Here is a 17061-nt window from a genome sequence, read left to right as displayed (position 1 = left end):
CATGTGATCCTGGGCAGCATGGTCCCACCCAGATCGCATTCCATATATGATCCGTCATAAATGGGCCCCATGTAGCCTGTTCCCTTCACACACATTGGAGGTCATTTTGATTGACCACAAAGCTGCAAAATTTGCAGCTTTGCGGGTCATCTAAATACCTCAGATTTCACGCATGCGAACGGATGTTTTACATCATCATCGATTTGCAGCTTGTGTGCAGGGCAGTGCGGTCGCCGACCATCAAATGATTTCTCAAGCACTCGCAGATCTAAGTCAGTCTCTGCTGTCTTAGATCTGTGGCGCTCCTGTACGAGAAGAGGGTGGGCAGCTGACATCCGGTGACATCAGCTGCCCTCCCCCGGCACCCACGTCATGGGAGTTCCCATGGGCGCAACCCATATCCACCACCCCACGCTTCCGTCCACACTGCTGCATGCGATCTGGGCGGCAAATAATCGGTTTGCTCGCTCACACAAAGTGGCTGCACATGCACAACATCGCTCCCCTGTGTGACCGTGCGGGGGAGCGAACCAACCTGAATGAGGGCCATAGCCTGTTACACACACACATAGCCTGTTCCTTCACACATACAGTACATAGCCTGTTACACACACACACACACACACACACATAGCCTGTTACACACACACACACATAGCCTGTTACACACACACACACACACACACATATATACATACACAGCCTGTTCCTTCACACATACAGAACATAGCCTGTGTTACACACACACACACATATATATATATATATATATATATATATATATATACACACAAAGCCTGTTACACACACACACATAGCCTGTTACACACACACACATATAAACATACATACATACATAGCCTGTTACACACACACACACATAGGGCGGGATGTACTAATGCTTGCTGCCGCGGAAGTTGTCTTTTATCTCCGCGTTCCTGCGTTCTCGAATGCACTAAAGTAGCGGTGGTTTTGTTCTGCTCTTCAGTAGCCCGTCGGGGAGTATCGCGGGACACCCGCGACGAGACTTCCTCCTCATAGACGGCTGAGTAGAATTGTCACGGCTCACATGCACTAACAGCTGCACTGTTTGCTAAAAGCGATTAAAGCAGTGGGCATTAACGCCACAATATATATATATGTAATATTGCCAGCACTGGTACTTGGTGGATGGATAGGAGTATGTAAGGATGTAATTAAGTATTCTTTCATATTGGGTTATACAGAACCCTTTGACATTTTGCAAATCCCTTAAGGTACCGTGACCATCAACAAGTGCGCACTGCGCATGACGGCAAGGAAATAAACCTGCGCATGCGCAGTACAAAAAAAAACACACCATGACGGACGCACTGTCCGCAACTCCAGCAGGGAAGTCTGAAGTTTAGAGCATGAGGCGGACGAAGATGCACCAGGCAAACATAACGCAGCGTACAACAAACGTTAGGTAGGCGAAAAAATAATAATAAATTGCGAAATTTAGTACATCCCGCCCTACGCCTGTTACACACACATATATACATACACAGCCTGTTACACACACACATATACATACATACAAAGCCTGTTACACACACACACACACACACACACATAGCCTTTTACACACACACACACACACACACACACACACACACACACATATATATACATACATACAAAGCCTGTTACACACACACACACACACACACACATACATAGCCTGTTACACACACACACACACACACACACACACACACACACACATATAGACATACATACATAGCCTGTTACACACACACACACACACACACACACACATAGCCTGTCACACACACATATATACATACACAGCCTGTTACACACACACACACACACACGGACCCGTGGCCACGCCCCTTTTTTTTAAAAAAAAACCCGATTTTTTTTTTTTTGTGTCGGGACCCGGGCCCCCCTGGCAGGCCCGGGCCCAGGTAAAATGTACCCGCCCCCCCTGCCTCTCGGCGGCCCTGCCTACAGCAGGAGAGGGTATATGGGGCAGGTTGGTAATCCATAGAGCAGGAGAGGGTATGGGGCAGGCTGGTAATCCTTACAGCAGGAGAGGGTATATGGGGCGGGCTGGTAATCCCTACAGCAGGAGAGGGTATATGGGGCAGGCTGGTAATCCATAGAGCAGGAGAGGGTATATGGGGCAGGCTGGTAATCCCTACAGCAGGAGAGGGTATGGGGCAGGCTGGTAATCCCTACAGCAGGAGAGGGTATGGGGCAGGCTGGTAATCCCTACTGCAGGAGAGGGTATGGGAAAGGCTGGTAATCCCTACAGCAGGAGAGGGTATATGGGGCAGGCTGGTAATCCATAGAGCAGGAGAGGGTATGGAGCAGGATGGTAATCCCTACAGCAGGAGAGGGTATATGAGGCAGGATGGTAATCCCTACAGCAGGAGAGGGTATGGGGCAGGCTGGTAATCCCTACAGCAGGAGAGGGTATATGGGGCAGGCTGGTAATCCCTACAGCAGGAGAGGGTATGGGGCAGGCTGGTAATCCCTACAGCAGGAGAGAGTATATGGGGCAGGCTGGTAATCCATAGAGCAGGAGAGGGTATGGGGCAGGCTGGTAATCCCTACAGCAGGAGAGGGTATATGGGGCAGGTTGGTAATACATAGAGCAGGAGAGGGTATGGGGCAGGCTGGTAATCCTTACAGCAGGAGAGGGTATATGGGGCAGGCTGGTAATCCAGGAGAGGGTATATGGGGCAGGCTGGTAATCCCTACAGCAGGAGAGGGTATGGGGCAGGCTGGTAATCCCTACAGCAGGAGAGGGTATGGGGCAGGCTGGTAATCCCTACTGCAGGAGCGGGTATGGGAAAGGCTGGTAATCCCTACAGCAGGAGAGGGTATATGGGGCAGGCTGGTAATCCCTACAGCAGGAGAGGGTATATGGGGCAGGCTGGTAATCCATAGAGCAGGAGAGGGTATATGGGGCAGGCTGGTAATCCATAGAGCAGGAGAGGGTATATGGGGCAGGCTGGTAATCCATAGAGCAGGAGAGGGTATGGGGCAGGCTGGTAATCCCTACAGCAGGAGAGTGTATATGGGGCAGGCTGGTAATCCTTACAGCAGGAGAGGGTATGGGGCAGGCTGGTAATCCCTACAGCAGGAGAGGGTATATGGGGCAGACTGCTAATCCCTAGTTTAGCAGATACAGTTAAAATTATTGTACATTTAACATACAATTTTAATTATCTTATACTTACACTTTGGCAGACAGAGAAATCTATTTGTGTTGTGTTGATTCCAATATGGACACCACCACCCAAGTGCCACCGCTCTCTTGGCAAAGTTTTTCCGGATATATGACTGCGGTTGGTGATTGATTGGGCATGATAAATGATTAACGCAATGCCAGCACCTCGGCTTAGTCTGTGTGGAAACCTTGGGAGAGCATATGACTCGGATCCTTAGCCAATAGGGAGCTAGTTTGGCAGAAATAGCTGAGTTCTTATGCAGCAGGAAGGAGGAGGAGTCTTCCTCTTATTCCTGCTGCAATATCCCGCCCTCCATTCCCTAGAGTTTCCCGGAGTAGGGTGGGTGTGAATCGCGTTGGCTGATAGACGGGAAAGAACGGCAGGTTATTACATTTAGCATTTATTAAGTGTTTGTTATTCTACGTATATGGCTTGTTTTCGGTGCGCTCGCCTCTCATTGGCTTAGGCCTTTGCTGGATCCCCCGTTCCGGGACAGCGAACCCATCCGGCTAGGTGGGTAGTCAATGCAGTAGGGCGAGTGGATACCGCTTGTTAGGTTAGGCTGGTTACGTTGACAGGTTTGGGGGTGGAGTTTAGTTAATTAGCTGTTCTTTCTTGGCCACCATTATTTAATTATTTAATTAGTATTAAGAAATCAATTTAGCTTAAAAATTCTATAAATAAATTCAGCTAACAATTTCTGCCAAACCTAAGTCTCCGAGTCGTAATTTCAGGTTAATGTTATGTAAGTTAAGAAATGTGACATGTTATGCTTGCTAAAGGAACACATACGATGCTGGGATGTTTAATATCGATTCACCGATAAACCACAAGAAAGCTAAAGGATATTTGCAAAAAACTGAATGAACTTGAGAGAGAAATATAAAAAAAAATCAACCAAAAAAATAAATAAAAAATCTACGTAGTTGTGTGTTGCAATTTCTAAACTACTGTATGGAAGATTTCAATAGGATTAAGCCCAATATATTTTATAATGGGAACAGTGTCCTCGCAATAAGAACGGGGAGGTGCATTAAGCAGGGTCTTTCGTCCTCAGCCTGTAGGAAAGAGACATCAGACATTCTGCAGTAAGGCTTCTGAGCAGTTATCCTGATAGTAAACAACATCTAATTGCCGGCACTGACAGCTCTCATATATTCACTCTTGCTGCAAAGTTGTTATTTCTGAAATAAACAACTGCCCATGTCTTATAGTATCTGGAAGTCTGACAGGTGTCAGATTACGAAAACAGTGCTTAATTCTCATGTATTATTTCATTACATAGCTCTGTGGTTTAAAGTGGGGCCCCAGCAATGAGAAACATTCTGTATTTCACAGAGAACTTAAGATGTCTTAAAGAATTTTTCTCAGAGATGTTTCTATATCATGTATAGAATGTAGTGGCCAAGGGACTGAGATGTATTTCCTCTTATGTGCTCTAAGTAAAATTAAGATTCCTGTATTAGGAATAGACATCACGTGTATTGTGAGGCAGGGTTGTATGTTATCCTAAAGGTGAAGAAGCTGTGAATTTCTCCATTGTGAGACGAATAAAGGAATTGTATTTTATAAGCATCACTACTATGCTTCTGTGGCTTGTGTGGGTCCCGCTACAGGCCACTGGTTGCTGCACTCACATTTCATCTATTCAGTGATCACCAGCTCCCCCCAACTGTCCCAACTGCAGGACACTGTGACCCACTGGTGGCACAGCGGGATAGTGTCCAATTAGCGGCACTGTCCCGCTATAAATTAGACAGTTGCTAATAACATGAAGGTATAACTAATATTTGTATAATATATAATATTTGAAATACATGCACAATAAAACAATCTCTCAATCACCAATGGCCACACAGTCGCACAATCACATTACACCACATGTAATTCCCCTGATTCATATTACACCACATAGAAGTGCCCCTTATTCACATTACGTCACTCAGTAGTGCCCCTTATTCATGTTATGCTACACAGAATGTGTTATACATGTATGCAACACAGTAGTATTGCTTATACACCATGCCACAGTAGTAGTACCCCTTACACATAATGCCCACAGCAATAGTACCTTGTGACGGCTTGACATTACACATGCTGTGACAGAAATGGAAGCTGCTGGGACAGGCTTTTCTGTTGGAATTATTGTACAGGGCAATAGAGCTGGTGCAACTCCGTTCCCCCACCACCCACACACACACACTTTAACCCATTTGTGTGTGCGTATATATATATATATATATATATATATATATATATATATATATATGAAATGAGAGAGATGCTGTTATACTCTGCATGCATTTCCAATGTCTGTCTGCAGTTTCCTCTACTCTTTCCGGCACCCATGTGCAGAATCAGTCGGCTTATATATTACACATCATTCTCTTCCCGGACTATACAACAAATAACCAAGTGGGCTCCGTTGCCAGGACATCTATAACCCTGACGGTTTTACTGCCGCGCAGTTCCCTGCCAGAGAGGTCTCCTCATCTAAAGCACGGGGCTAATTTGTGAAACATCAGTTGGACATACAATAGTAACGCCGCAGCGCTCAACTTCAATCTTCCAGCAGCGCTACAGGAGTGCGACATATTGGAAAATAAACTCCAAACTCTTCTTATTCTGAAGGAATCTATCACGGAATAAAACATTGCACCATATTCTAGTATCCACGAGGATTCCGTTATGTCCTGTCATTTGCATGTTCCCACCCACACGGCTGTAATGTATGAATACATAGGTGCTTGTTATCCCTGACGCAATCATTTTAGTATTTATGTATTTATAAGGTGCCACAAATGTCTGCAGCGCCGAACAGAGCAAAAACACAAGACAGGATAAAACGAGCAACAGTATTAACAGAAACACCTGAGCTATATAGGGAGAAAAACAATCAAACATAAAAACAGAAAAAGTACAAACACAGCCACATTGTTACATAAGGGTTGGGCACAATATGTCGATATTCATCATGTAAAGATTGTTGACACTTCGGGGGAAATTTACTAAAGGAAATTTGTAAAAAAAATAGGTGTATTTGTATCCAGAAATACACTTATTTTTGACATTTACTATCCCGAAAATATGGCAATTCGTATTCGTATTGATGTGCTATCAATACAAATACGAATTGCTGTATTTTTGGGATAGTAAATGTCAAAAATAAGTGTATTTCTGGATACAAATACACCTATTTTTTTACAAATTTCCTTTAGTAAATTTCCCTCTTCATCTTTGTGGTTTCAGCTGTATCTTTTGAATTGTGACACCAAGTCAGAGGCCGGTAACTATATTTAGATGCAGTCTAACCCTCGCGCAAGGGAGTAACTACCATAGGTGCAGGGGGTGCAGCTGCTATGGGGCCCAGAGCTGAGAGGGGCCCACTTTGCCTGTTAAAGTATCATGTGCTGTATACATTTTTCAGCAGTAGTTGATGAATAGGGGCCTTTACAATTTTTTGCTATGGGGCCCACATGTGTCTAGTTACGCCACTGCCCTCGCGTCAACATTGTCACAATGTATATTCTGAGAATGTCAACCCTGTGCGCCCTGTCAGCATCTTGACTATATCGGCATCAAGTTAATTGAATAAGGTATGCAGCTACAGTATCTAGATAAACAGTCAATAGGTTGACTATTGACAGTCAATAAGTCGTCATGTTCAAAAAAGTTGACATGATTTTCATACGGCACCATCCAGGTCAGTATAGAGGGAGAATATATTAGTGTGCCGGGCGTAGCAAGGCACAGAGCCCGAAGCATGGCAAGCAAAGCATTACACTAATTGAGGGTTTGAGTTGACAGGTGTCGACATTGACACCCAAAAAAAATAAAAAATCTCATGTTGGCCTTTCGAATTCCGAACTTTTGACCTTGTTGACATATGGGATGTCAACCTTTTGCTGTTGACCTACTGAATTTCTATCTAGACACTGTAGATCTATGAATCCACAACCATGGAATAATCCTTGCACTAAACAAATGTGGGCATAATTCCAACATATAATTAATAAATGAGGTGTCTGATGATATACTGTAGTGTGCGAGGGGAGAGTGTATTACCATTAGGAGGGAGGGCCCTGCTCGCTATCTTTTATACAGATACTGGCTTGTATTCAATGCAGCCTGCGAGAGGGTTAACGGCAGGTATCACAGAAAAGAAGCGATCCTCGCTGTTTAACCCCCGTGCCGGCCGCTCACCATATTCAACGCCAAGGGCGGGCTGGGCAGGGTGCCATGTGCCCCCCCCCCCCGGGCCGCTCTAAAAGGCACTGTTGCGGGCCGCGGGCTGCCTCCTATTTTACCTGCTCTCCTCTGTAAGCAGCACCGCGGCTACAGTAACATGGCCGCCTCCTGCATGAGGACATGTGCAAGTCCCGGCCGGATTCTACAGTGTGGCCGCGGCGGACGCCATGTGACGTTATGACGCCGTCACTGCCGCCCCATTCGTGCGCCAGATACTCAGAGGACGGAGAGGTGGCGCCGGAAAGAAAGGCAAAGAGGGCAGAGGGAGCCGCAGCATTAGAGCACGGACCCGGGCCTATGAAAGGCAGGTGTCCTGTAAGTTAACTATGTATTGAGTGTAATAATGGGGGCCGGGGAGCTGCCTGTAGTGTCCTTGTATAATTAAACAGGGGGAGCAGCCTGTGGTGTCCTGCCAAGACTCCACAGGCTGCTCCCCCTGTATAATTATACCAGGACAGGCTTGGTATAATTATACAGGGGGAGCAGCCTGTGGTGACCTGCCATAATTATACAGAGGGAGCAGCCTGTGGTGTCCTGGTGTAATTATACAGGGGGAGCAGCCTGTGGTGTCCTGCCAGGACACCACAGGCTGCTCCCCCTGTATAATTATACCAGGACAGTCTTGGTATAATTATACAGGGGGAGCAGCCTGTGGGGACCTAACATAATTATACAGAGGGAGCAGCCTGTGGTGTCCTGGTGTAATTATACAGGGGGAGCAGCCTGTGGTGTCCTCGTATAGTTATACAGGGGGAGCAGCCTGTGGTGTCCTGCCAAGACCCCACAGGCTGCTCCCCCTGTATAATTCTTGGTGTAATTATACAGGGGGAGCAGCCTGTGGTGTTCTACCAGGACACCACAGGCTGCTCCCCCTGTATAATTATACCAGGACAGTCTTGGTATAATTATACAGGGGGAAGCAGCCTGTGGTGTCCTGGTGTAATTATACAGGGGGAGCAGCCTGTGGTGTCCTGATATAGTTATAAAGAGGGAGCAGCCTGTGGTGTCCTGGTATAATTATACAGGAGGGGCAGCCTGTGGTGTCCTGTCAGGACACCACAGACTGCTCCCCCTGTATAATTATACCAGGACAGTCTTGGTATAATTATACAGAGGGAGCAGCCTGTGGTGTCTGTTCAGTTTATGCAGAGGAGCAGCCTGTGGTGTCTTCTTGTTATTATGTGGAGGAGCAGCCTGTGGTGTAAGGTATAATTATGCAGGGGGAGCAGCCTGTGGGGTCTGTTCAGTTTATGCATAGGAGCAGCCTGTGGTGTCTTCTTGTTATTATGCGGGGGAGCAGCCTGTGGTGTAAGGTATAATTATGCAGGGGGAGCAGCCTGTGGTGTCCTGGTATAATTATACAGAGGGAGCAGCCTGTGGTGTCCTATTCTGTTATTTGAATACAAGGGGGCAGCCTGTGGTGTCCTGTTATTGTTATTATACTGAGGAGCAGTCTGTGGTGTCCTGTTATTATACAGGGGAAGTAGCCTGTGCTGTCCTGTTATTATACATATTTTTTTTACCGAAAAACCTCCATTTTAATGATGCGCTGTTACTTATGGGCCAGTGCTCTGGACTTGCCCCCCAGGCTAATAGTTGCCAGTCAGCCCCTGTTCAACACCGTAGGACAGCAAGGATTCACCCAAACAGCGAGGCTCGTGGCTGGCTAATGCAGGGTGCCCACTGCATTTAGCCGCGAGTCTCACTGCTTCAGCAGCCACATACACCGTTTAGTGAGGGGTAAACAGCGTATGCGGTGGGGGGGGGTCCATTGTATACTGACCCTGCTTGCTGTCACAGCTCACCCCCAGCATTGAATACACCCTATTGACAGCATTTCTACCTGAATGCCACCTGTGTGTTCTGTAATAAATGAGACCAGAAGTCACTTGTCAAAATTCAAAAACTAAGATAAGAAATAACAAAATGAAAGAAAAAAAAAACTGTCAGTTTACTGAGGGAATAGATTACAAGGCAACAAAAATAAGTTCGCAAAAGGCCTGTCTGCATTTAAGCAAAAGGAACGCGTGCTAAAAAGTGAGGATGTGTTTCGCAGTTATTCAGACAATCAATTTTCACACCCTAAATACCTCTCGCATCAAAGAAGATCCCTGCAGACTCTCACTTACAAGATTATTGATCAGCCAGAGGCTGCGCTGCCTAGTATTATGTGTGTTTCATTTGAGAGGTTACGGGTCGGACATCTGACAAGAAGAACTCAACCTTGACAAACTTCTAAACTGACTGAATCACCCTCACCCGGGGAGGAAATGATGTCTGAGGGAGAGAGCGGAATCATTTCATTTCTTTCTCTTCACAGCGCCGCAACCAAGCTGCGTAATGAGGGCTGCTTTTTATTATTAAGATTAAAAGAATTAATGAGGTATTAAAAACTGTAAAAAGATCGTTTGAGCACACGAGGAATAAAAAAAAAAAAAGCGCAATATTCATAATGCAATTATATTTGCCAGCTTTTATGAGAATAAAAAAAACCCTGATTGGTATAAAGCTGGAGTTGCAATACCTTATTAATGAGTGTTAAGCTGCAAAAATACTGAAGCCACCCACAAGTATATTAGTATTTAATCTGTGATCATTTGGGTACATGTTTGCTTGTGATTAACAGAGATACAGTCCGTGCACACTTGGGGGGGTTTCCAGTTGCCCTCCAACGCATAAATGTTTTCTCACTACTGGCCTGTATAAATTTGCACTTATGGGGTGGAAAGTAATGGGGATAGGTGGTGGGCTAATATTACGGTGGAGGTTGAAGGTAATAGTTTACTGATATATTTATTTAGTGGTGGGGTGGTTTGGAGGTTACGGATTTAATGCTGTGATAAAGTTTGGGGAGAAGGAACATTGTTTATTAAATGTTAATACTGATTAGCTAAGGGGTATACACACAGGGTGATTTCCGCCCCATTTCTAAGCAATCTGACTAGATTGTACATTTATGGAGAACTGATCGTTCCGTGTGTATGCCCTGCAGCGATGGCAATGCATAGTCTCGCGCATCGCTATCGCCCACGGAAAGCCAGTGAATGTTCGTCAATTGCCATGGATTGCAGAGAATAGTAAATACCTCTGCGGGTACCCCTGCTGCATGGCCGGCATATATGGAGTAGATTATTTGGTACTGCGCATGTGCTGGCCCCCTTCTGCTCCATGGGAGGTTTCTGTCCTCCCTGAGCTTGCCTTAGGACACCTGCGTTACGGTTTGACAGGTGTACCGCCCCAGTCAAACTCCCCACCTGCTGGGTGGCGGCGGAGCCGGGTGTTGCGGCACGGGAGGGACCTGGGTTCTCCACAGGTGGTGGGGGGAGGAACGGGCGCGTTTGCCGGGTGATGTAGAGAGCTGCGGGAAACTCCACGGGGGGGGGGGGGGGGGGGGGGTTGATATCGGGCGCTTCGGCGCGGGAGAGACCCAGACTATGCGGGCTCGCCGCTCCACGGGTAGAGGGGGCGAGCAGGTTTTCCGGATGACCATGTAGAGATCTGCGGGAAACTTTCCCCTGCTGCCGACGAAAGGGGGGGGGTGCTGGTGATGCGGCAAGTCGCATCACGGCGGTGATGCTCCGGGGGGGAGAGAGTTGCGGCTGGCGCTGACCCCCATCCAGGGGGGGGGGGGCTGCTCCAAACTGCCGCCCTCCAGTGGCAGAGAACTGTGTGCTATATGGGGGCGGCCATTTTGTGGTGGTCCTCAGCAGAAGAACAGAGCTGCCTGGACCAGCGAGATAGGTAAGTCTGCAGGGGATTGGGGGGGGGGGGTTTAACTATAGCACCGCAGCCCCCGGCGCCCCCACATGCACAGCGGGCCCCCGGCGGTGGCGGGGGCTGCGGTGCTATAGTTACGCCGCTGCTAGCACCACTCAGATCTCTTCAGCTTCTCCCTGTGTGTGGGTCCCTTTACACAAATCAGAAGTGAAGTTCTTGCTTCTCTCTTTATTGTGCCGTAAACGCTGTGTGCGCATGCCCACTTTATACCTAGGGGTGCCTTGCCCATCAGTCAGGTCTCGCTTGGCAGCATCTCTGGCAATTTTCACTTAAGAGGATTGCTGCAGACGTTCGCTCGGAGCTAAAGACGCCATTATTGTCTAATTAGTAGTAACTCTGTTATATGCTGCTTTTCTTCCACTGCCTCAACTTTTCTCAGTTGCAATCAATAAAGTTAAAAACTGAAGTTTTAATAATTACAATTTATTTCAACAGTAAAAAATATAGACATTGGCACAAAATTGCATCTAGAGAAATGAAAGCAGCTTAATCCTATTACATTCATCAGGCTACCGGTTCTATGCCGATAGGAAGACATTGGTAATGTCAAATGAGCCGTCTTCCCTTTTCAATGAGTCCGTAAGTTGTCAGTAAGCACCCTGCATACCGAGCACCACCAGTTCTTACTGACAGCTGTTTGATACATTTCCAGATAACAATGTGTTAATATTATAATGCTCCTAATATGCCTAATGGTAATCGTTTGGCGGTACCCAACAGAATCGCATGGGTCTTCAAACTGTGGCCCTCCAGATGTTGTGAAACTACAAATCCCAGCATGCCTTGCCACAGTTTTGCTATAAGGGAGTGTTAAAACTGTGGCAAGGCATGCTGGGATTTGTAGTTTCACAACATCTGGAGGGCCGCAGTTTGAGGACCCATGAAATAAGGGGTCCGCAATAGTAGTCTGGTCTAAGCATATAATGGAATACAAGAACATTTAGCCCTCCAGCTGTTGTGAAACTACACATCCCAGCATGCCGTGCAAGAGTGAAACTGGAGCAGGGCATGCTGGGATAGTTATTTCCACAGCAGTTAAAGATAGACTATTAGGCTGCATACTAAGCTATAGATCATACTTTCCTCCGGAGAGGAGACTCTCTGCAGCTTTCCCCGGGGTGGTGGCACGCCTTCCCATCATTAAGCCCCGCCCCCAAATACCTGTAAATGCTGTGATTATCAGCTCTTCAGGGAGGGGGTGGTAGTAAATGACGGGATTTAGCCCCCTCCCCAGAGAGTGCTTGTCAGTATTTGACCAGCAGAGGGAGGGGGTGCGGGGGCCCCGCTAAATGCGGGAGGCTTGCCAACCCTTCTGGGAGGGGGGCCAGGAGGGTAGGTATAGATTTATCTGTGCAATCAGTCTGGTCGGAACAAATATCTGGTAACAGATGAAAGCACATGCCAATCAACTATTTGCTCCCAAAACTTGAAAAAATGGAGAAAAACTATTATTTGGACAATTCTGTTCAATCAAATTGATTTCACCAATTTGTCTGAATGACCATAATCTGTGTTACAGTGTTTGGGAACAAATGGTCATTTGCATGCATTTCCAGATATTTGTTTCCACCAAATAAATATGTAGGTGTGTATCCAATAAGGACCTTATCTGGTTGACTGGCAAGGCTGCAATTTTCGCAGCCTTGCGAGTCCACCAGACGCCACCCGCAGTGCCCCCCACTCACACAGCGAGAATCCCCGCATGGCTGCTAATGGATGATTGGCATAATCAATGATCATCCATTCATAGCCGGGGAGAAATGATTCCATGGTCGGCGAGCATTAAAGTATTTCTGAAGTGCTCACACCATAGAAGTGTCTGTGATCTGCGGACGCCCTGGGGATGACAGGACAGGCAGCTGACAACCGCTGACGTCAGCTGTCCGCCTTTTGCACCACCGGGCAATCCCATGGGATGTGCCCACTGCCGCTGCCCCACACCCTCCGCCCGCACTGCTAGGTGCAACGGGAGGGTGCACATGTAGTTCACCATGCGTCTGCACATGCGAATTAACTAGAATAATAGTAGTAGTGAATGATACGGATACTGTAGTATTGTATACTACATTTGTGACATTAATACTACTGTATGTGTTTGATTTGTGATTACAGAAGTCCATCTATTAGGCTGGTGGATCTAAAAGAACGTCAGCCTCAAGCACAAAATATCAAGAAGATGCAAGAAAACCCCGGTATCATCCTCTTCAACAAGGATATTTTACTTTCCTCTATTGCATGGGTCTTCAACCTGTGGCCCTACAGATGTTGTGGAACTACATGTCCCAGCATGCCCTGACAGTTTTGGCATGCTCTTATAGGAAAAAATGTGGCAATGCATGTTGGAACATGTAGTTTCACAACATCTGGAGGGCCACATGCTCTATTGTGTGTGTGTGATGGAAGACAATTTTACTAGCAGTGGTGTATTCCCAATGTGGTGGAAGAGGACATTACTAGCATCGGGAAATGCCCCCCCCCCCCCCCCCCCCGAAAGGTCAGCAATCCTACCACAATTGCAGCTCCCGCACCCCCCCTTCCGTGCCGCACTAATTAACGGTGTTTCGCGTGTCCACAGCAAGCCCCGCCCCCTTCTTACGGACCTGCGAATCACGGCATTTGCATGGATTGGGGGCGGGGCTTTCAGTCATCAGCCCCATCCCCGCCCCCCCCGACCTGGAGCTTCTCCCGGAGAGGCTATTTGAAAAGTCGGCAAGTATGAAGTATGTTTTCAGTATTCCCTTAAACTGGGTACACATTGATCCATATATCCACTGGTTGGCTGGATTGGCATATTGACTATGGGTAACGGTAATGAGCTGATGCACGGGGGGGGGGGGGTTGTGCTGTTATTACATCTTATTGACGTAATTTCCTGCTTTGCCCCGTTAATGAGGCAAAGCAGGACGTGTTATAGCGGCGCGATAAACGCTGCTATAATACATCTACCATTGAGTCTGGGAAGTAATCTACAGGTGCTTAAACATTTACAAAGTTTCCAAGTTAAAATCATTACATTGAAAACCTTGTGAAAAAATCAGTAATAGATGTTCCAGTATTGCAGTAATTTACAGGGGTACATATCAAAGCAGGCAGAGAGATCTAAAGTGGAGACGTCGTCTAAACCAGGCATGTCCAAACTATGGCACTCCAGCTGTTGTGAAACTACAAGTCCCAGCATGCCTTGCCACAGTTTTGCTATTAGGAGATGATAAAACTATGGCAAGGCATGCTGGAATTTGTATTTTCACAACAGCTGGAGGGCCACAGTGTGGACATGCCTGGTCTAAACTCTCATTTGACAGGATATTTTGGGTTGGAACTTTATCTCTCTCCATACTTTGATAAATACCCTACTAAGAAAGAGAAATTGAGACAAATATCACATAATCATCTTTATTTTGGTGATTGGTAGAATGTACAATCAAATCTAGAAAACACAACAATAAAGTACAAATGTAAATAGAGAAATGTAATATTGGTCCCTGTTCCTCAATTTTGAAGGTAACTAGATAGACCTATATTCTTCCAGGGTACGGTTAGATAGATAGGCATTCTATAGATAGACCTATATTCTTCCAGGGTACGGTTAGATAGATAGGCATTCTATAGATAGAACTATATTCTTCCAGGATACGGTTAGATGGCTAGGCATTCTATAGATAGACCTATATTCTTCCAGGGTACGGTTAGATGGATAGGCATTCTATAGATAGACCTATATTCTTCCAGGGTACGGTTAGATGGATAGGCATTCTATAGATAGACCACGGTACGGTTAGATAGATAGGCATTCTATAGATAGAACTATATTCTTCCAGGGTACGGTTAGATGGATAGGCATTCTATAGATAGACCTATATTCTTCCAGGGAACGGTTAGATAGATAGGCATTCTATAGATAGACCTATATTCTTCCAGGGTACGGTTAGATAGATAGGCATTCTATATCTCTTTCTTTATTTATAAAACTTGTTCCATAAATGTTACGGGTTTGTGTTTTTTTCAGCAAGACCTGAAAACATTTCCATTGAGCATCAAAGCACTTCCTAACCTAACATTTGCATACCCTCCAACATGACCCATTCTATTAGGTACAAAATGCTCTGTTTCTGAACTTCCTTGTCAGTGGCAGTTGCAGATGTGAGACTGCGCCACTGTCCAATATTCAAAATGGGGAGCCACACCTACTGCCACCTCAAACATCACGGTCCTGGACTCACTGGCAGATGATGTGACCCCCCCCTCTTTGAATTTTGGACTGGGCTGGAGTCCCACCTCTGTAACTGCCACTGGCAGGGAAGTCCAGGAACAGAGCATTTTGTACCTAATGGAATGGGTCATGTTGGATGGTATGCATTTGCTTGGACAGATTCTAAAAAAATAACTCAAGTAATATGATATTAACCCTTTGAGTGACAATAACTAGTGATTCATATTCCTCGACTTTGACCCTGGCATTTTTAACGGATATACTGCACATCTCACAGCAACGATGGCACTCAAAGGGCAGTATTCAATGAGAAAAGTTCTCTGTGTTTTGTGGAGAACTTGTGCTTTGTTCGCCTTGGACGGAGCATTTTGCTCTCCAAAAGCGAGCAACCCTATTCAATGTGAAATTCTCTCCGTCTTTCTAATTGATGTTCTCCGTGTAGCAATTCTCCATCTTTTGATGGAGAGCTGGAATGTGAACTTTTAAACTAAAAGTTTTTTTTTCTTAAATTTTGGTGTCAAAAAAGCATTTTTTTTTTCTGTGACGGGGCATGTTATTTTTATTCATGTGCTTATAGCACATGAATATATATTTAATTTAAAAAAATATATATTTTTTTAAATTTTTTTTTTTTTTACACAGTGCAGCCAGCAGGGGGCCGGAGCGCTCGAGCCGCTCATTACATATTCATATATTCACTGCACCCGATCGATAGTATGCACGAACGGGTGCAGTGAATACTGGGTCCCCCGCTGGCTATAGGGGGGGGGGGCAGCCTGTGCTGCCTGGGTCCCGGAGAGCCCCCCTCCTCTCCACATTCCTCTGGAGCAGCCAGGGAGACTTTAATCTCTCTGGCTGCTTCCGGCTCCCTGAAAGCTCCCTGCTCCCTGCAGGGGTTAAGACTCTCCGCGAGTGGCGGAGAGTCTTAACCACATTGAATAGAGGGAGCAGGAGTGGCAGCGAGCCCTCCGGAACACGGAGAGTGCATGGAGAGCGAAATAAAACGCTCTCCATGCACGGAGAACTTTTTCATTGAATACTGCCCACAGGGTTAAAGTGTAAAAGTCAGAAAGACATTTAACAGTGAACACATGGACAGTATGTCATCGAAAAATGTTACATTGTGAACTTTGGTGTCTTCAAAACTTAAAAGGGGGAGGGAGAATGTGATGTTAACCTACTCGCCAAGCTGTATATGTGTGTGTGTGTGTGTGTGTATATATATATATATATATATATATATAAAAATATATATATATATATATATATATATATATACATACATACATACCTACATACACACACCAGTGGATTCCACAACATGGTTCCAAACATGGCACTGCATAGATATATATGTAGCCTAACAAACAGGTCTGCATTGTGCCGTAAAGGTGCATACACACTGTACAATTTTTTGGACCAATTTCCCTTGAACCCAGTGTCCGGAACGAAAGATCTATCTACAGTTTAGATGCTTTTTATTTAAAGATATCCATGCACAGTTGACAAATAACCTTGATGAACAACTGGCGGGTATGCGCATCATCATTTGCCGCATACACACTGAAAGATGTTTTGACCAATATTGTTCAGAAGGGCCAA

At 45.9% G+C, this 17061-nt stretch overlaps 1 long non-coding RNA gene across 1 annotated transcript in view; it reads left to right on the top strand.

Moving 5' to 3' along the window:
- LOC146045281 (uncharacterized) overlaps positions 1–13684 on the top strand; it is a 74094-nt gene extending 60410 nt beyond the window's left edge. The window contains exon 3 of the long non-coding RNA XR_014465404.1: positions 13362–13684. This is a non-coding gene — a long non-coding RNA (uncharacterized LOC146045281). The remainder of the gene's footprint in view (positions 1–13361) is intronic.
- The last annotated feature ends 3377 nt before the right edge of the window (positions 13685–17061 follow it).

Source organism: Crinia signifera, chromosome 11 (assembly GCF_055691185.1).
Source record: "Crinia signifera chromosome 11, ASM5569118v1, whole genome shotgun sequence".
NCBI classification, from domain to species: Eukaryota; Metazoa; Chordata; class Amphibia; order Anura; family Myobatrachidae; genus Crinia; species Crinia signifera.
This window is presented reverse-complemented; position numbering and strand designations above follow the sequence as displayed.